Source organism: Aotus nancymaae, unplaced genomic scaffold, assembly GCF_030222135.1.
Source record: "Aotus nancymaae isolate 86718 unplaced genomic scaffold, 86718_ANA_hifiasm-v0.15.2.pri h1tg000041l, whole genome shotgun sequence".
Classification (NCBI taxonomy): Eukaryota; Metazoa; Chordata; class Mammalia; order Primates; family Aotidae; genus Aotus; species Aotus nancymaae.
In genome coordinates, this window is record NW_026988455.1 from 10,743,093 (window position 1) to 10,764,504 (window position 21,412).

The 21,412-nt window shown below is 40.7% G+C and overlaps 1 non-coding gene across 1 annotated transcript; it reads right to left on the bottom strand.

Annotated features, from left to right (window-relative positions):
• Positions 1-2,400: 2,400 nt before the first annotated feature.
• On the bottom strand, positions 2,401-2,507 carry LOC135268766 (U6 spliceosomal RNA). The gene has a single exon (XR_010337119.1). It is a non-coding gene; the product is annotated as a U6 spliceosomal RNA (small nuclear RNA).
• Positions 2,508-21,412: the final 18,905 nt, after the last annotated feature.

Sequence of the window (21,412 nt, forward strand, 5' to 3'; positions counted from 1 at the left end):
ATGTATCTGGGTGGCCTGTATTGGGTGCGAATATATTTAGGATCGTTAGCTCTTTTTGTTGCATTGATCCTTTTACCATTATGTAATGTCCTTCTTCGTCCCTTCTGTTCTTTGTTGGTTTAAAGTCTATTTTATCAGATACTAGGATTGCAACTCCTGCTTTTTTTTGCTCTCCATTTGCTTGGTAAATCTTCCTCCATCCCTTTATTTTGAGCCTTTGTGTATCCTTGCATGTGAGATGGGTTTCCTGGATACAGCAGCTCGATGAGTTTTGACTTTTTATCCAATTTGACAGTCTGTGTCTTTTGATTTGGGCTTTCAGTCCATTGACATTTAAGGTTAATATTGTTATGTGTGAATTTGATCCTGCCATTCTGATGCTAGCTGGTTGTTTTGCCCATTAGTTGATGCAGTTTCTTCATTGTGTCCATGCTCTGTACCATTTGGTATGTTTTTGGAGTGGTTGGTACTGGTTGTTCCTTTCTGTATTTAGTGCTTCTTTCAGGAGCTCTTATAAAGCAGGCCTGGTGGTGATGAAATCTCTGAGCAATTGCTTGTCCGTAAAGGATTTTATTTCTCCTTCAATTATGCAACTTAATTTGGCTGGATATGAAATACTAGGTTAAAAGTTCTTTTCTTTGAGGATGTTGAATATTGGCCCCCACTCTCTTTTGGCTTGAAGGGTTTTTGCTGAGAGATCTGCTGTGAGTCTGATGGGCTTCTCTTTGGGTGTAACCCAACCTTTCTCTCTGGCTGCCCTTAGCATTTTTTCCTTCATTTCAACTGATGATTATGTGCTTTGGGGTTGCTCTCTTGAGGAATACCTTTGTGATGTTCTCTATATTTCCTGGACTTGAATAATGGCCTGACTTGCTAGCTTGGGGAAGTTTTCTTGGATAATATCCTGAAGAGTGTTTTCCAGCTTGGATTCATTCTCTCCATCACATTCAGATACACCTATCAAACGTAGATTAGGTCTTTTCTCATAATCCCATATTTCTTGGAGACTTTGTTCATTTCTTTTTATTCTTTTTTCTCTAATCTTGCCTTCTCATTTTATTTCATTGAATTGATCTTCAGTCTCTGATATCCTTTCTTCTGGTTGGTCAATTCTGCTATTCAAACTTGTGCATGCTTTGTGAAGTTCTCACGTTGTGTTTTTCAGCTCCATCAATTTATTTATATTCTTCTCTAACCTGTTTATTCTCATTAGCATTTCAATAAAGCTTTTTTCAAGGTTCTTAGTTTCTTTTCATTGGGTTAGAACATGTTCTTTTAGTTCAGAGAAGTTTCTTATTATCCACCTTTCAAAACCTGCTTTTGTCAGTTCATCAGACTCATTCCCCATCCAGTCTTGTTCCCTTGCTGCTGAGGAGCTGTGATCCCTTGGAGGAGGAGAGGTGTCTGGTTATGGGTGTTTTCATCCTTTTTATGCTGATTTCTTTCCATCTTTGTGGATTTATCTCCCTGTGGTCTTTGTAGTTGATGACTTTCAGATTGGTTCTCTGAGTGGACATCGTATTTGTTGATGATGAAGTTATTTCTTTCTGTTTCTTAGTTTTCCTTCTAACAGTCAGGCCTCTCTGCCGTAGGACTGCTGGAGGTCCACTCCAGACCCTGCTTGCCTGGGGATCACCTGCAGCAGTTGCAGAACAGTAAGGGCTGCTGGCAGTTTTTTCTTCTGCTATGTTTGTCCCAGAAGGAAACCCGCCAGATGTCAGCCTGAGCTCTCCTTTATGAGGTGACTCTTTGGATATATGGGGTTTGGGGAGCTGCTTGAGGAGACAGTCTGTCCTTTATAGGAGCTTAAGTGCTGAGCTGTGAGCTCTGTTCTTCCATTCAGAGCTGCTGGGCATGTACATTTAAGTCTGCTGCAGTGGAACACATAACTGCCTTTTTTCCCCAGGTGCTCTGTCCCAGGAACGTGGGGCTTTATTTATAAGTTTCTGTCCTGCTCTCGCCTTTTTTCAGAGCTGCCCTGCCCAGCAAGGAGATAGCCTAGTCACAGTCTGCCAGTAGAGATGTTGCTGAACTGCCATGGGCTCTGCCCAGCTGCTGTGTGAACCTCCTTGCAGTTTTGTTTATAGGGGTATAGTTAGAACTACCTCAGTAATGGTGGTCTGCCTCAGTAATGGCAGACTGCCTTGGTAGTGGTGGACTGCCTTGGTAATGGCAGATGCCCTTCCTCCACAGAGGTGGACCATCCCGGGTCCAGCTGTGCTTGCTGTGAAACTCTCAATCTGGAGCATTTCAGATTGCTGGTCTTTGTGGGGGTGGGACTGGCTGAGCCAGAACACCTGGCTCCCTATTTCAGTCCCCTTTTTTTCCAGTCACACAGGCGACTCTGTCTCCTAGGTGTTCCAGTCACCAGTTGAAAAGGCGCCTGGATTTATGTGAGTTAAAAATATGGAACGCTTCACAAATTTGCATGTCATCCTTGCACAGGGGCCATGCTAATCTTCTCTGTATTGTTCCAATTTTTGTATATGTGCTTCTGTAGTGAGGATCAAATAAAATATTAACACAAAATTCATACATGTCAACATATAGATGCAGAGCTCCTATAGTTGAAGGAGAAGTTAGGGGAAGATCTCTATTGCTTAAACTATCCCAGTTGTGGGAGGCCCCAAGAGTCTAAGATTCTGCAGAAGAGATTTGAAAACCACTAGTCTGTAGGAATGTCCTGCATTGGTTTATATCTAAGAAAATTGTAAGGGAAACAGCATGTTCTAAGGGAAACAGCCTTCAGTCTTCCACTCCCAGGAAGTTTTGACAGGTGCATATCACAAGCCAGGAGAGAAGATATGTGTGGAGCTACATCAAAGAAGCATTCTTCCTTGGAGTATTGCTCGACTGAACCTGGTGAGAAATGAGGTGGCAGAAAATACAGTCGAAGGTTGGTAGTCGGACTTTGGGTACAGCTTCTGCACCAGTGTATGGTCCTTTTCTTCCAGTTCATCTGTTGTTAGGGTATTACTTACGGCAACTTCATCCCTGCCATGGAACCCACTCTACTCCTTTCCACTAGTATAGTTTTCCCATGCCGCCCACTGTGGAGAGGCATTTCCCACTTGCCTACCCTAACTCACATTATTTTTCCTTTTACACAAGGCTTTGTTGTTTGGCTGATTCAGAAAAGAGTTTCACCCAGTGTACGGGATGTTTCATAGAGTCTGCAAATTTCCTTATTTCTAAGATAAATGGCCTTGAGCAATATTTACAATCTCAGGAAGAGTGGTTTAGATAGGAGCTGTTTTTAAGTGGATGCTGAACTACTTGGTACACTCAATGGTTGTGTTCTTTTCATCACCCTGGGTGTGTGCCTTTCAAGGCTCAAGATTTCCTCTACTTCCTGAAAACAGGAGAGAGGATTTATTACTTTTCTATTGTTTCCATAATAAATCACCACAAACCTCATGGCTCAAACCAATACAAATGTATAGTATTACAGGTTAGAGAAGTCCTACACCAGTCTCACCAGACTAGGATCACAGTATTGGCAGGGCTGCATTTCTCTCAAGAATAGTGCTGCTTTTTGTAGCCAAGAGTCAAGGACGAAATCTGCCAACCACAAAATTCTGGTAAGGAGGAAGCTCAGTGAAGAAAAGCTCTAACCTCAGTGTATGTCCCAAGGGTGACTGATCCTTCAGCAGGGGTCCCTGGATGAGAAGACATATGTGGAACACACCTGTGGTTTCCCCACACCTGCAGCTGAGCCATAGCACCACAGATGTGCCACCTACCCCAATCCCTTATTTAACATGAAACAGGAAGAGATATTTATTGTAATAATCTGAGGTGGTTGGCCATGAAGCATAGCTTGGTGAAACCTCACTAAATCCCACCTCCTTGACTGAGAGCAAGTTTGCCTGGTGGAGCAGCCTAGAAAGTCAGCCTCTGTGGTCATAAAGCAGGGTTGTGGGAGGTGGAGAGTGGGCCTGGAGGGGTGCACAGAGGCATCCAGCTGAAAGGCCAGGGGTTCCCTTTTATGAAGGCTCCTGCCCTCAGCAGTCATGCCTCTCTGAGGGCCAGCAACCTAGATAGAATTGAAGCTGGTAATCCCTGGGTCACTGGTATCCTCCCAGAGTGACACTGTCTCCTGGAGGAAATCCCTGATGGTGCCTCATTTTTCTATTTTTTTTTTTTGCATCCTCTGTGCCCAGTACCAGCTCATAGGAGACATAATAAAGATGTAGGTGTTGACCAAGTGCACATAGAAAACACATTGTTGTTCTGCATCTGTGATTTTAATTAAAAAAGACGCTTTGAAAGAAAACTCACTGGTTTGTAGTCTTTTAAACAAAGTAATGTGATATTTAGTTGAGGGTAAGTTATTGCACCATGTCTTTAGTACAGTTCAGCGTCTCTCCATTTTTAGGCAAAGGTAAGTCTTGTTTTTCTTTCTTTTTAGGAGAGATATATCTGCTGAGACCAGAGGCCAAACTCTGTTTTTCTTTTTTCTTTTTCTTTTTCTTTTCTTTCTTTTTTTTTTTTTGAGTTGGAGTCTCACTCTGTTATCTGGGCTGGAGTGCAGTGGCATGACTAGAATCACTGCAACCTCTACCTCCTGGGTTCAAGTGATTCTCCTGCCTCAGTCTCCTGAGTGGCTGGGACTAAAGGTGCATGCCACTACACCTGGCTAATTTTTGTATTTTTAGTAGAGATGGGGTTTCACCATGTTGGCCAGGCTGGTCTCAAACTCCTGACCTCAAGTAATCTGCCTGCCTCAGCCTCCAAAGTGCTGCAATTACAAGCGTGAGCCACTGCACCCTGCCGACCTCTGTTTTTCATGAGTTGGTTTTACTTTGAGTTTAATTTTCTTCTTGTCACAATAATATGTCTCTGTGAGACTTTCATTGCAGACCTTTTGCCCCAGCCAGGATGGTCACACACAAATGGGCTCCTTTCCTCATGAAAAGAGAGGATATGGCTCTGTAGATTAAATACAGTCGTGTGGGTTCTACCACAGCCTTCTCTTGGACATTGGCAAATATTTCTTTCTGTAGCATGAGTTTTCATTTGTTGCTTGAGATAATCTTCATGTTTAAAAGTTTTCTGGCATATTCACATTATTTCCTCTATATGGGTTTTTTTTTTTTCCTCACATATTTCAGAAGTTCAACCCATGTTTTTGCCACAAAGGAACATCTCTTTTGGCATCTAGCCCTGCTGGACTTTTGTGTGTTGTTTCAGCCTGCTGGGTCAGGGAGTGTTTCCCACATCCTTTCTGGGTTCGTTGGTATGCTGGCACTGATGGATTTTCAGCTGCTGTTCCTTAAAGATCTTTTTACAGCCTTCAAAATTGCATATATGTTGTTTGCTGAATCTCATCTTTCTGTTCAAAATATTTCTTCAAGTTTGATCTTGTGTTGCATTTTTTTATCACGGCCACTAGTGCATAAACACCTTTTCTTCCATATGAATCAGGATGTTGTGACTCAGGTGGTGGACCCTGAGGAAAGTCTTGCCACATCCTTCATAGTCACAAATGAATGGTCTCTTCCTCTTGTGCTTGCAAAGGTGCTCTTCAAGCGTCTGGACCTTATTGTAATTGGTGCTACATATAGTCCTGGCGGGAGCAGATGAACTTCTTAGGGAGTTCAGGGGAAGGAGGGGACAGGGAGTTGGACTGGTCTCTAGTGGACCAAGAGAAACATCTAGGCAATGGTCAGGGACATCAATGCCTCTCTAGCCTCAGGACTCATGAGATCAGGCTTTCTAGCCTCGACACTCACCACGATCAGGTATGCAGCCACATAGGCAAACCAACATGTGAACCCAACACACGAAGCTGGCCACTGCCAAGAGCTCATTCTGATGCCACCAGGCCCTGACCTGGAAACACTTATTTCTGACCCACTAGTTTCACAGAATCATCACAGTATATAATTTTTCTATTGATTTTTCACCCCGTACAAGACCTTCTGGGGTTAATCTTTTTTAAAAATTAATTTGAAAAGTTCCTTTTTCCCATTTTCAAAATATTTGTTGACCTGACTGTGGTATTTAAATTGAGGGTGGTATTTTATTTTTTTGCAACTGTGGTATTTGTTGACCTGACTGTGGTATTTTAACTTTTTGCAAAAATTGTAACAGTGAGAAAATTGTGACGGTGAAAGAGATCTGACCCAACTGACTCCATCTTATTTTCATCCTCCAAACTGCCCTTATTCATTCCTGGGCAAAAAGGCCAAACTAACTTTTGGGAGGACTTCAGTTAGTAGTTTAACTTTGAAATAAAGATGTTAACAGCTCTTTCCAGAAATGAATGCCCTTCTTGCTTGGGGACCAGACTGCTTTTGTAAGACTAACAAATTGGCCACAAGATAAGAAATTATGGTTTAGGAGTCATGCAGCCAGAAGTCACATGATTCCAAACCTGCCCAGTTGCTCCTAGAGATGACATCACTATTGTAAAACCTAAGATTGGTGCTTGAAATATTTTCCAGACCCTAAAATTCTGATGCACTAGCTGGTGCCATCCAGTTCAGTAATCTGGGTAGACCAGTTGTCTAATCCTGTCCAGAACTAGAAGACAGCAAGAAGAACCCACTTTGACCCCCTATGATTTCATTTCCAGTCCAACTAATTAGCACTCCTCATTCTCTGGCCCTCTACCTGCCAAATTGCCCTTAAAAACCTCCAATTTCTGAATTTTCTGTCTCCTATTTAGCTGGCTGTGCATGAGTTAAACTCTTTGTCTACTGCAGTTCATTTGTCTTAATAAATCGAGTCTATCTGAGCAGCAGGCAAAATGAACCCATTGGGCAGTTACAGTGTGACTTGAACAATGTACCTACTGTAAATGCTTCGAGTCTCTAACTCTTATTTTCCACTAATTCCACAGAAGCCAGGTTTGTTGAAAGGCCTATCTTCTTTCAATGAAAAACAATAGAAACCAAATACTCTGGGTTTAGTCAGGATAGAAAAATTCAAAGCTTAGCCCTTATATCCTGTATCAGGTATCTATTAACTTTTTCCTCCTCCAGTTTTCTCTTGGCTTACAGCTGTTGTTAGGTAATCTGACCCTATGTAAGAGTTCAAAGATGAAGTTATATAAGTGTCAAAATGCAGAGACTTATAGGTGTGCCCTCTTGGGATAGATTTTAGCAAACAAATGTGTGGCTTTTGTCTCCTATTGTTATTGAGGCTAAGCATTTCTGCTCTGTTGGTACCGCTGTGAAGTACAATGTTTGGTTTCCATTTCATCTATAAGCTATAAACTCCCTGATGAACCTCATTATACTCAAACTTGTATTTCTGTGCCTAAGGAAGTCCCTGGCACATATGAAGGCTTATTTTCTTTCAGACTAGAAGAATTTACTTCCGTTTTGTTGTTTGTTCTTTCTGTTTTACCACAGATATGATGCTTATAAATTCTCTTATTTTTCTTTATCTGAAACTCTTATTTCACCTTCAATAATGAAAGATATTTTTGCTGAATTCCAAGTGGACAAGCTTTTCCGTTGTACTTTAAAGGTATTATTTCACCTTCTTCTGACTCCCCTTCTTTTGCTTCTTATGAGAAGGCAGCCATCATTTTAGTTGTTTCCCTATATTCAATGTGTCATTTTTCTTTGCCTTTAAATATTTTTCTTCCATAGCTTGATTATGATGTAAAAAGGAGTGTTTTTTCTACTTCTTCCTAAGCGTTGTAAATTTGTAACTATATGTTTCATGCCAAGTTTAGGGAATTTGAGCCATGCTTTTTCCTCTCAATTCTCTCTTCTTTCAGGTCTCCAATTTTGAATTGTCACACAGATCAATAGGCTCTGTTAATTAAATTTTTTTTCTCTGTGTTCTTCAAATCAGATAATTTCTACTGACTTTTAAGTCCATCGTTTCTTTCCTCCATCATTCCATTTTGTTCTTAAGTTAATTTTATATTTCAGCTTTTAGTTAGTTTGTTTTTTTGAGATAGTCTCACTCTATCGCCCAGGCTTGAGTGCAGTGATGAGATCTTGGCTCACCACAACCTGGGCCTCCCAGATTCAAGCGATTCCCCTGCCTCAACCTCCTGAGTAGCTGGAACTACAGGCATATGCCACCACGCCTGGCTAATTTTTGTATTTTTAGTAGAGACAGGGTTTCACCATATTGATCAGGCTGGTCTTGAACTCCTGACTTCGTAATCCACTTGCCTCAGCCTCCAAAAGTGCTGGGATTACAGGCGTGAGCCACAGGGCCTGGCCAAAGGATATTATGTTAAATATAATCTTTTAGGATTTCTTTCTTTCTTTCTTTCTTTCTTTTTTGAGATGGAGTTTTACTCTTGTTGCCCAGGCTGGAGTGCAATGGCATGATCTCGGTCTTGGTCTACTGCAACCTCCACCTCCTGGATTCAAGTCATTCTCCTGCCTCAGCCTCCTAACTAGCTGGGATTACAGGCATGTACCTTATGCCTGGCTAATTTTGTATTTTTAGTAGAGATGAGGTTTCTCCATGTTGGTCGGGCTGGTCTTGAACTCTTGACCTCAGGTTATCCACCTGCCTCGGCCTCCCGAAGTGCTGGGATTACAGGCATGAGCCACTGCACCTGGCTCAGCTGTTTTGTTTTTCAGTTCTAGAATTTCTATTTGAGCTTTTAAAAAATAATCTCTTTTCTTCTGCTGAAATTTCCCATCTTTTATTAGTTTTGAGCATATTTTCCTTTTTACCACTAAGTATCATTTTAATATATGCTTTACGATAATTGTTAGCTAATTCCAACATCTGGGTCATCCTAGCTTGTTTTCTGTTGACCTTTCTCTTATGAATTGGTCATGTTTTCCTGCTTCGTTAAATGTTCTATAATTTTTTTTTCAGACATAGTCTTGCCATGTTGCCCAGGCTGGAGTGCAATGGCACAATCTTAGCTCACTGCAACCTCCGCCTTCTGGGTTCAAGCAAATCTCCTGCCTCAGCCTCCCAAGTAGCTGAGATTACAGGAACCTGCTATCATGCCTGGCTAATTTTTATAGTTTTGTAGATATGAGATTTTACCATGTTGGCCAGGCTGGTCTTAAAGTCCTGACCTCAGGTGATCCACCCACTTCAGCCTCCCAAAGTGCTGGGATTACAGGCATGAGTCACTGTGCCCAGCCTGAATGTTGTATAATTTTGGATTGCATCTTCAATATTGTGGATGATGTGTTGTAGAAGTTCCAGAATCTGAATGTTCCTCTGAATAATACTGATTTTTAAGCATATATTTCACTTTTATAGAATCAAACTGTAACACTGTATCTCCACTGTGATGAGTGTAGCTGAAATTTTATTTCAATTCTTAACTTTAACTGATCTGTTTTGAATCTTTCCCCAGTAGTCATATTCAAGGACCACTCAGAGATTTGGGAAAATTTTGTACCTAGACTTTGAGACCCATTCTTTGGCTTTCTCCTTTCTGGGAGTTCCTTCTTCACTTTCCAGTGGATCTAGTTCCCCAAACACAAATCTTTTTCTCAGATTCTTAAGCCAGTAAAACTAGGATTTTCTATCAGAGTTTTAGCTACCCTACATGGCAAAAACCCCCCCACACAAAATGGAAATTGATCTTTGTTCTTTTCTGCCCAGCATTGACTTCCCTCAGTATCGATCTGTTTTTGTTCTCTATTTGGTACCTTCAGGTATTGGTTTTGGCAGAAGAAAAAAAAATCAGTAAACTTGAAGAGAGACTGAGAGACTGTGCTATCTCATGAACAGAGAGAAAAATAATGAGAAAAATGTGTCAGAGCCTCAGAGAAGTGTGGGGCACCATTAACTGTGTAGACATAAGCGTAATGGGTATACTATAAGGAGAAGAGACAAAAAAGAGCAGAAAAAGTATTCAAAGAATTCATGGTCTAAGAGTACCCAAATTTCATAAAAATTATTGCTCTACATGTCTAAGAAGCTCAATGAATTCTAAGTGAGATAGATGCAAAGAAATCCACACACAGCACATTACTGTAAAAATGTTTAAGCCAAAGCCAAAGCAAAAATGTTGAAAGCTTAAGAGAAAAAGGACTGATCAGATATAATGGAATGCCAATGATGCTTATAGCTGAATTCTCATCAGACCAAATGAATGCCGTAAGGCAGGGAGGTAACATTTTGAAGGTACTGAAAGACAAAAAGTTGTCAATCAAGAAATTTATGTCCAGTAAAACTATCTTTCAAAAAAAAGGCAATATCTCAAAAAAATATGCAAATAGCCAGTCATACATGAAAAGAGTCAACATCATTATCTAACAGGAAATGCAAATCAAAACCACAGTGAGATATCACTTCATACATGATAGGATGGTTAAAATGTAAAAGAGACATAATAACAAGTATTGAAAAAGAATACACTGAAGAGAAATGAAAGCAATGCATCCAAAAAGATACACGTGAACATTCATAGCATCATTATTCAAAACAACAAAAAAAGAGGATACAACTTAAATGTCCTCCAGTTGGTAAATGGATAAACAAAACATGGCATATCTATACAATTGAATATTATTTGAGAGTATAAAGCAATGAAGTACTGGTATATACTGCAACATGGAGGAACCTGTAAAACATTATAGTAAGTGAAAGAAGCAAGATACAAAAGATTACATATCAGTGATCCTTTCGTGTGAGTCCATTTATATGAAAGGTCCAGAATAGGCAAACCTAAAGACACAAAGTAGATTCATGGTTGCCAGGGTCTGGGGTAGAATGAAGGGAGGGAAAGGGAGGAATGGCTAATGGGTATGGCGTTTCATCTGGGGTCATGAAAGTATTCCAATATTCTGGTGAAAGTTACACAACTGTGTGAATATAGTAAACACTATCAATCTGTTCACTTTTAAGTGAGTGAATTGTTTGTATGTGAATTATTAACATATTTCAACAAAGCTATTTTTTTTAACTAATTTTTAAAAGCAACCATAACAGCCACCCACATACCTGATTTCTAAACTTAAATGCTGGTGCAGTGTCTCCTCTTCATTCTCCTTGGTGTAGGTCTTGTGAGAATGACCTCTCTGTATCACTTGTCATCACATTCAGTGGCAACAGCAGGAGCTAAATTTATTTTCTGGTTATCTTTTCATCCCTCAAACTGTCACACCTATTTTTCAAGCTCTCCAAACATGGTAATTCTATGATAATCCTTCATAACCATTAGCACAAAATTAAAACATTTACCTTAGTTTCTTCTACTGTACCTACTAGAAATTTAGACTACTATTATAGCTCTCTTTTCAAGCAAGCACAAAATCTTCCTATTGGACTCATGTAAGGCATTATATTTAATACCTTTGAATACTATTGTTATTTTGGGGAAACTGGAAAGAACATCAGACTGGATATCAAGAGACCTGCTTTCTAGGCCAATCTCTGTCCCTTGCTAGGACAGAGGAGAGCCAGCATTCTTCATCTGATGTACATTCTTAAAAAGTAGGGAGTTTTTGATAATTTGTAGTTATGACAGTTGTTAATATTATGATGAAATATATTGAAGGAGATACGTAAAATCAAGTGTCCATTTACTCAATACTAGATTGTAACATTAGTGGCTGCACCCAAAGGGTGGCATACATACATATGTATATATAGTTTATTATAATTTAAGTTCTGTGATACATGTGCAGAATATGCAGATTTGTTACATAGGTATACAAGTGCCATGGTGGTTTGCTGCATCCATCACCCCGTCATCTACATTAGGTATTTCTCCTAATGCTATCCCTCCTCTAGCCCCCCACACCCTGATAGGCCCCAGTGTGTGATGTTCCCATCCCTGTGTCCATGTGTTCTTATTGTTCAACTCCCACTTATGAGTGAGAACATGCGGTGTTTGGTTTTCTGTTCTTGTGTCAGTTTGCTGAGAATGATGGTTTCCAGCTTCATCCATGTCCCTGCAAAGGACATGAATTCATCCTTTTTTATGGCTGCATAGTATTCCATGGTCTATATGTGCCACATTTTCTTTATCCAGTCCATCATTGATGGGCATTTGGCTTGGTTCCAAGTCTTTGCTATTGTGAACTGTGCTGCAGTAAACATACATGTGCATGTGTCTTTATAACAGAATGATTTATAATCCTTTGGGTATATACCCAATAATGGGATTGCTGGGTCAAATGGTATTTCTATTTCTAGGTCCTTGAGGAAAAACCACACTGTCTTCCACAATGGTTGAACTAATTTACAGTCAGTGTGGCATATTTTTATGTGAGTGCTTTCCACAAGCCAATGGCATAGACCCACAACTGACCTGGCTCCATCCTCCAGCCTCACTCTTAGAGGAGAAAGGCTCTAGCCAAGACCATTCCAGAAGGTTAACAACTGTTTTGGGTCTCTCTCCCAGATAAAAGAAACCTGGTGACATTTCTGCCTCCAAATTTTTGTGTAATTTAAGAAGTCTTCCCTCCTCTGAGCTTAGGTTTTCTCATCTAAAATATAAGTGTGGGAGGTAAGGGCCTTAAAGCATCACCCAATACTAGTATCTTATAATTCTGTTTCAGCATAAACATCTTTAATTCCTAATTTTTTCTCATGAAGACACCATCATGACCTCTTATTTATATCTTTTGGACTCCAAATACTTCATTTTAGAGATCTAGTGCTCTGAAGTCTCAAAGGGGCACCTCGTGAAAAGCCATATTTGTATCTTTACATCCACCATGACTTATACTAAATTATAAAAAATGTGAAATGTCTCCACAGATAGATAAAAAATAATCTCTTTCTACAAGTGTGTGGTGGCTCAATGCCTGTAATTCCAGCACTATAAGAGGCCAAGGTGGGTAAATTGTTTAAGCTCAGGGGTTCAAGACAAGCCTGGTGACTTGGTAAAATGCTGTCTCTACCAAAAAAAAAAAAAAAAAAAAAAAAAGGCTTCACCCAAAATGGCCAAATAGGAACAGCTCCAGAGCACAGTTCCCAGTGAGAGAGACACAGAAGGCGAGTGATCTCCACACTTCCAACTGAGGTACCAGGTTCATTTCAATGGGTTGGACAGTGGGTGTAGCTGAAGGAAGGTGAACTGAGGCAGGGTGGGGCACTGCCCCACCCAGGAAGTGCAACTGACCTGAGGTTGGGGACTTTACCCCCTCGGCACTCAGGTTTAGATAATGCACTTCTCCCATGACCTGTGCAACCCACAGTCCAGGAGAAAAACACCGGACTGAAAAGTGCCGTGAGTTACTAACACAGATCTGAGCAACAGCTCTGGCTGGGCCAGTGCCATGAGTTGTTGGCACAGATCTGGGCAGAAGTTTTGACTAGCGCTGAGAGCACCTGCAGGATGGATCTACCCACCCCCCAGGGAGAGCTGAAAGCAGGGAGACAGGTAATATGGCTTGGCAGATCCCACCCCCACAAAGATCAACAAACAGAAGCCCTCTAGCTTGAGAGTTTTGCAGCCAGCACACAAGTTTCAGCTTGACCTGGGATGATTGAGCTTGATGAGGGGGAGGGTGTCCACCATTGCGAAGGCAGGTCTAATCTCACCTGTGTAAACACAAGCCAGAGGAAGCCTACACACCAGCCAGGCGGAGTCTGAGGCAGCTCAGCAGTGCTTCTACAGGCAGACAAGGGACAGACTGCCTCCTCAAGCAGCTCCCTGATCCTTGAATAACCAAAAAAAATCTGATACAGGAGAGCTCTGGCTGACATCTGGCAGGTACCCTTCTGGGATGAAGCTACCAGAGGAAAGATTGGGCAGCAGACTTTGCTCCTACACAGCCCTCGCAGGTGATCCCCAGGCAAGCAAGGTCTGGAGTGGACCTCCAGCAGTCCCAGAGCAGAGAGGCCTGACTGTTAGAAGGAAAACTAAAAAACAAAAACAAATAGCTTCAACATCAACAGAAAGGATGTCCACTCAGAGAACCCATCCGAAATCACCAACTTCAAAGATCAAACGTAGATAAATCCACAAAGATGGGAAGAAACCAGAGCAAAAATGATAAAATCATCAAAGAACAGAACGCTTTTCCTCCTCCAAGGGATCACATATCCACACAGCAAGGGAACAAAACAGGATGGAGAATGAGTTTGACAAATTGACAGAAGCAGGCTTCAGAAGGTGGGTAATAGCAAACTTTTCTGAGCTAAAGGAATATGTTCTAACCCAATGCAAAGAAACTAAAAACCTTGAAAAAAAGGCTAGATGGATTGCTAACAAGAATAATGAGCTTAGAGAAGAACAAAAATGACTTGATGGAGCTGAAAAACTCAGCATGAGAACTTCACGAAGCATACACAAGTTTCAATCACCAGATTAACCAAGCAGAAGAAAGGATATCAGAGATTGAAGATCAACTCAATGAAATAAAATGAGAAGGCAAGAATAGAGAACAAAGAGTGAAAAGAAATGAACAAAACCTCCAAGAAACATGGGATTATGTGAAAAGACCTAATCTACGTTTGATAGGTGTACCTGAATGTGACAGAAAGAATGAATCCAAGATGGAAAACACTCTTCAGGATATTATCCAGGAGAACTTCCCCAACCTAGCAAGGCAGGCCAACTTTCAAGTCCAGGAAATTCAGAGAACACCACAAAGATATTCCTCAAGAAGAGCAACCCCAAGGCACATAATCATCAGATTCACCAGGGTTGAAATGAAGGAAAAAATGCTAAGGGCAGCCAGCGAGAAAGGTCAGGTTACCCACAAACGGAAGCCCATCAGACTCACAGTGGATCTCTTGGCAGAAACCCTACAAGCCAGAAGAGAGTGGGGGCCAATATTCAACATCCTTAAAGAAACGAACTTTCAACGCAGAATTTCATGCCCAGCCAAATTAAACTTTAAAAGTGAAGGAGAAATAAAATCCTTTACAGACAAGCAATTGCTGAGAGACTGTGTTGCCACCAGACCTGCCTTATAAGAGCTCCTGAAGGAAGCACTAAACACGGAAAGGAACAGCCAGTACCAGCCACTCCAAAAATGTACCAAATGGTAAAGACCATCGACACAATGAAGAAACTGCATTAACTAACAGGCAAAACAACCAGCTAGCATCAAAATGGCAGTTTCAAATTCATACATAACAACATTAACCTTAAATGTAAATGGGCTAAATGCCCCAATCAAAAGACACACTGGCAAATTGGATAAAAATTCAAGACCCATTGGTATGCTGTATTAAGGAAATCCATCTCACATGCAAGGGCACACATAGGCTCAAAATAAAGGGATAGAGGAAGATTTACCAAGAAAATGGAGAGTGAAGAAAAGCAGGAGTTGCAATCCTAGTCTCTGATAAAATGGACTTTAACCAACAAAGGTCAAAAGAGACAAAGAAGGGCATTACATAATGGTAAAAGGGTCAATGCAACAAAAAGAGCTAAAGATCCTAAATATATACGCATCCAATACAGGAGCACCCAGACACATAAAGCAAGCTCTTCACGACCTACAAAGAGATTTAGATTCCCACACAATAATAGTGGGAGACTTTAACACTCCATTGTCAATATTAGACAGATCAACAAGACAGAAAATCAACAAGGATATCCAGGACCTGGACCAAGCAAACCTAATAGACATTTACAGAACTCTCCACCCCAAATCCACAGAATATACATTCTTCTCAGCACCACATCGCACCTACTCTAAAATTGACCACATAATTGGAAGTAAATCACTCCTCAGCAAATGCAAAAGAATGGAAATCATAACAGTCTCTCAAACCACAGTGCAATCAAATTAGAACTCAGGATTAAGAAACTAACTCAGAACTGCACAACTTCATGGAAACTGAACAACTGTCTCCAGAATGTTGACTGGATAAACAATACAATGAAGGCAGAAATAAAGATGTTCTTTGAAACCAATGAGAAAGAAGACACAACATACCAGAATCTCTGGGACACATTTAAAGCAGGGTCTAGAGGGAAATTTACAGCAATAAATGCCCACATGAGAAGCAAGGAAAGATCTAAAATCGACACCCTATCATCAAAATTGAAAGAGCTAGAGGAACAAGATCAAAAAAACTCAAAAGCTAGCAAAAGACAAGAAATAACTAAGAACAGAGCAGAACTGAAGGAGACAGAGACATAAAAAACCCTTCAAAAAATCAATAAATTCTGGAGCTGATTTTTTGGAAAGTTCAACAAAATAGACCACTAGCCAGACTAATAGTGAAAAGAGAGAAGAACTGAAGAGATTCAATTAAAAACAATAAAGGAGATATCACCACCAATTTCCCATCAGAGATTACTACAAACAACTCTATGCACATAAACCAGTAAACCTGGAAGAAATGGATAAATTCCTGGACACTTGCCCCCTCCCCAGATGAAACCACAAAGAAGTTGAAACCCTGAATAGACCAACAACAAGGGCTGAAGTTGAGGCAGCATTTAATAGCCTACCAAAAAAAGTCCAGGTCCAGATGTGTTTACAGCCAAATTCTACCAGATGTACAAAGAGGAGCTAGGTACTATTTCTTCTAAAACTGTTCCAAAGAATACAGAAAGAGGGAATCCTCCCTAACTCATTTTATGAGACCAACATCATCCTGATACCAAAACCTGGCAGAGACACAAATAAAAAAGAAAACTTCAGGCCAATATCCATAATGAACATCAATGCAAAAATCTTCAATAAAATCCTGGCAAACTGAATGCAACAGCACATCAAAATCTTATCCATCATGATCAAGTAGGCTGCTTCCTGGGGCTGCAAGGCTGCTTCAACATACCCAAGTCGATAAACACAATCAACCACTTAAATAGAACCAAAGACAAAAACCACATGATTATCTCAATAGATGCAGAGAAGGCCTTTGACAAAATTCAACAGCCCTTTATGATAAAAGCCCTCAATAAACTAGGTATCAATGGAACATATCTCAAAATAATAAAAGCTATTTGTGACAAACCCACAGCCAGTATCATACTGAACAGGCAAAAACTGGAAGCATTCCCTTTGAAATCTGGCACTAGACAAGGATGCCCTCTCTCACCACTCCTATTCAATATAGTACTGGAAGTTCTAGCCAGAGCAATCAGGCAAGAAAAAGAAATAAAGGGTATTCAATTATGAAAAGAGGAAGTCAAATTGTCTCTATTTGCAGATGACATGATTGTATAGAAGACCCCATCGTCTCAGCCCAAAATCTCCTGAAACTGATAAGCAACTTCAGCAGTCTCAGGATAAAAAATCAATGTGCAGAAATCACAAGCATTTCTACACACCAATAACAGACTTAAAGAAAGCCAAATCAAGAACGAACTGCCATTCACAATTGCTACAAAGAAAATAAAATACCTAGGAATACAACTAATGAGGAATGTAAAGGACCTCTTCAAGGAGAACTACAAACCACTGCTCAATGAAATAAGAGAGGACACAAACAGATGGAGAAACATTCCATGTTCATGGTCAGGAAGAATCAATATTGTGAAAACGGCCATACTGCCCAAAGTAATTTATAGATTCAACGCTATCCCCATCAAGCTACCAATGACCTTCTTCACAGAACTGGAAAAAACCACCTTAAACTTCATATGGAACCAAAAGAAAGCCTGCACAGTCAAGTCCATTCTAAGCAAGAAGAACAAAGCAGGAGACATCACACTACCAGACTTCAAACTATACTACAAGGCCACAGTAATCAAAACAGCATGGTACTGGTACTAAAACAGAGATATAGACCAGTGGAACAGAACAGAAGCCTCGAAGGAAATACCACACATCTACAACCATCTGATCTTTGACAAACCTGACAAAAACAAGCAATGGGGAAAGGATTCGCTGTTTAATAAATGGTGTTGGGAAAACTGGCTAGCCATGTGCAAGAAAGCAGAAACTGGACCCCTTCCTGACACCTTACACTAAAATTATCTCCAGATGGATTAAATATTTAAACATAAGACCTAATACCATAAAAACCCTAGAAGAAAACCTAGGCAATACTATTCAGGACATAGGCATAGGCAAGGACTTCATGACTAAACCATGAAAAGCAATGGCAACAAAAGCCAAAATAGACAAATGGGATATAATTAAACTTAAGAGTTTCTGCACGGCAAAAGAAGCAATCATTATAGTGAACCAGCAACCAACAGAATGGGGAAAAATTTTTGCAATCTACGAATCTACAAAGAACTAAACAGATTTACAAAAAAACAGACAAACAAATGCATTCAAAAGTGGGTGAAGGACATTAACAGATGCTTTTCTTTTTGTTTTGTTTTGTTTTGTTTTGAAACTGAGTTTTGCTCTTGTTACCCAGGCTGGAGTGCAATGGCGCGATCTCCACTCACCGCAACCTCCGCCTCCTGGGTTCAAGCCATTCTCCTGTCTCAGCCTCCTGAGTAGCTGGGACTACAGGTGCACACCACCATGCCCAGCTAATTTTTGTGTTTTTAGTAGAGATGGGGTTTCACCTTGTTGACCAGGATGATCTCGATCTCTTGACCTCATGATCCACCCGCCTCGGCCTCCCAAAGTGCTGGGATTATAGGCGTGAGTCACCGCGCCTGGCCAACAGACACTTTTCAAAAGAAGACATGTCTGAGGCCAACAAACATATGAAAAAATGCTCATCATCACTGGTCATTAGAGAAAAGCAAATCAAAACTATATTGAGATACCATCTCACACCAGTTAGAATGACAATCATTAAAAAATCTGGAGACAACAGATACTGGAGTGGATGTGGAGAAATAGGAACACTTTTACACGGTTGGTGGGAGTGTAAATTAGTTCAACCATTGTGGAAGACAGTGTAGCGATACCTCAAGGACCTAGAAATAGAAATTCCATTTGACCTAGCAATCTCATTACTGAGTTTACCCAAAGGATTATAAATGGTTCTATTATAAAGACACACGCACATGTATGTTCATTGCGGCACTGTTTACAATAGCAAAGACCTGGAACCAACCCAAATGCCCATCAGTGATAGACTGGACAAAGAAAATGTGGGATAAATGCACCATGGAATACTATGCAGCCATAAAAAACGATGAGTTTGTGTCCTTTGTAGGGACATGGATGAATCTGGAAACCATCATTCTCAGCAAACTGACACAAGAACAGAAAACCAAACACCACATATTCTCACTCATAGGTGGGTGTTGAACAATGAGAACACATGGGCACAGTGAGGGGAACATCACACACTGGGGTCTGTTGGGGGATGGGGGGCTCGGGGAGGGACAGTGGGGGGCAGGGAGGTTGGGGAGGGATAACACTGGGAGAAATGCCTGGTGTAGGTGACGGGGGAATGGAGACGGCAAACCACCATGGCTTGTGTGTACCTATGCAACAATCCTGCATGTATCCCAGAACTTAAAGTACAAAAAAAAAAAAAAAATTAGCTGGTTGTAGTCGCTGTAGTCCCAGCACTCAGAAGGCTGAAGTGGGAGGATTGCTTGAGCTGGGGAGGTGGAGCTTACACTGAACCTAGATTGCACCACTGCACTACAGCCTGGGCAACAGAGTGAGACCTTGTCTCAAATAATAATAATAATGATGATGATGATGATGATAATAATAATCTGTTCCAGCTTCTGAGCGAAGTATGAAGGTATCCTCAATAGGACCAGCAGCCAGGGTTTCTCTCTTCCAAAGAATATCTAATTCCTATGCTTATGTAGAAACATAATTTTTCTGAGTACAGGCCTATGTTTGTGATTTGAATTAGGCTGTCACTAAGTGAAGGATTAAAAGGTTTTTTTGCATGATGCTTCTCTTCTGAGAAGTATCCTTTCTAGAAATCCCATTTAACACTTCCTGTCAGCAACTAGTTAATTTTTCCTCTATATCTCATTTCCTCATGTAATCAGTTTCTATTGTACCCTAGTTGCTGATAGAAGCTTGACTGAGACAAAAATCTCTAGAATGTGTCTGTGTTCATGAACCCAAGTCATACCAAGCGAGTGCTGGGTGAAAGATAGAGGAAACCAAGATTTGTTGAGTGCCTATTAAGTGCCAGGTCCATTTCGCATACATTAAATCATTATATATAAAACATTTTCATAACTTATGTAACATTCCTATGAGGGATTCTATCATTTCTATTTTTCAGATAAGGAAAACTGAGCCTTGGTTAAGTTATTTGACTAAGATAACACTACTAATAGATGGGGAGCCTGGTTTAAACACAAATGTTTTGAACTGTACTGCATCTTGCTGATTGTACTCACCTGTTAACATTCCTGCCAAAAGTTTAATAGTAGCTCACTCTCAAGTTAGTAATTGATGTTCGATTAATTGGTGTTCGATTCTGCTTTTCTAAAGCAGAATTTCTCTAGGCATTCAAACAGAGAGAATAAAATCCGTGAAGGTGCAGAAAGGGCCAGTGATGGTACCCAGAACTAAAAAGAGCGTGTTGCTGAGGTTGCCAGCATCCTTTTGTGAATGTTCCTGCTACTTCTTGAAACCACTGCTGCTGTTACCTTTTCAGGAGGCTGAGAATTTGCACATTTACTGAACCTGCAAGAACTTGGGAGCCCATAGTACCCCTGATGCTACTGGACTCCCTGCTGAGACTTCTGGATCCTATGGCTCTCTGTGACTACTGCTGGATCCAGAAACAGAAAATGGGAAAAAATAGCTTCTCTCTTCCTCTTGCCTTCTGGTCTTTCTCCAAGACCTGCCTTTGGAAAAATCTGACTGGAAGCCACCTAGTTAGGAAACTTGGGAACCTAGTTTGTGAATTTTTAGCACCTTGCAATATAGAGAATATTAAAGGGCAGGAATTAAAGCTAAAAGTTACCTTTCCCAGGGAGTTGTATTGTAGTTATTTGTTTTGTTATGTTTTGTGACAAAGTCTTACTCTGTCACCCAGTCTGGAGTGCAGTGGTACAATCATGGCTCACTGCAGCCCTGACTTCCTGGGTTCAAGTGATCCTCTGGCTTCAGCCTCCTGAGTAGCTGGGACTACAGATGTGTACCACCGAGACTGACTAATTTTTAAAAAATTTTTTTGTAGAGACAGAGTCCCACTATGTTTCTCAGACTGATCTTGAACTCCAGGGGATGAGGAGCATCCCTTCTTTTCATATAAACTGTTTTTTGAGTCAGTGTCCCAGGAATGGGTGACTGGGTCTCCATCTTTGACTTATTTAAGCAGAAAATGGATTTGTTGGAAGGATATTTAGCAATTCACAGAGCTACAAGAATCCTGGAGAATCTAATTTAGGAAACAATGGGATCTGGTAATGAGGATGGAATAGGGACTCTCTGCAAGGCACTCCTGCTCAGAGGAATTCGTACTATTTTTCATTTTTAAATATCTACTGAAGATTCAACATTTAAAGGAAGAAAATGAATCAGTCAACCTTGGGAAGGCCTACACCTTCACTAGGAGAGGTCATTTGGCAAAGTTAAATAGGGATCTGTCACCCAATGATACAGAAATTGTTCTTGGGCAGCAAACACATGAACAAAACCAGCTGCCCCTGCAGTTCCTGTTGCCAGGTATTGTTCGCTAGTTTCCTCCCTCCACCGTATAG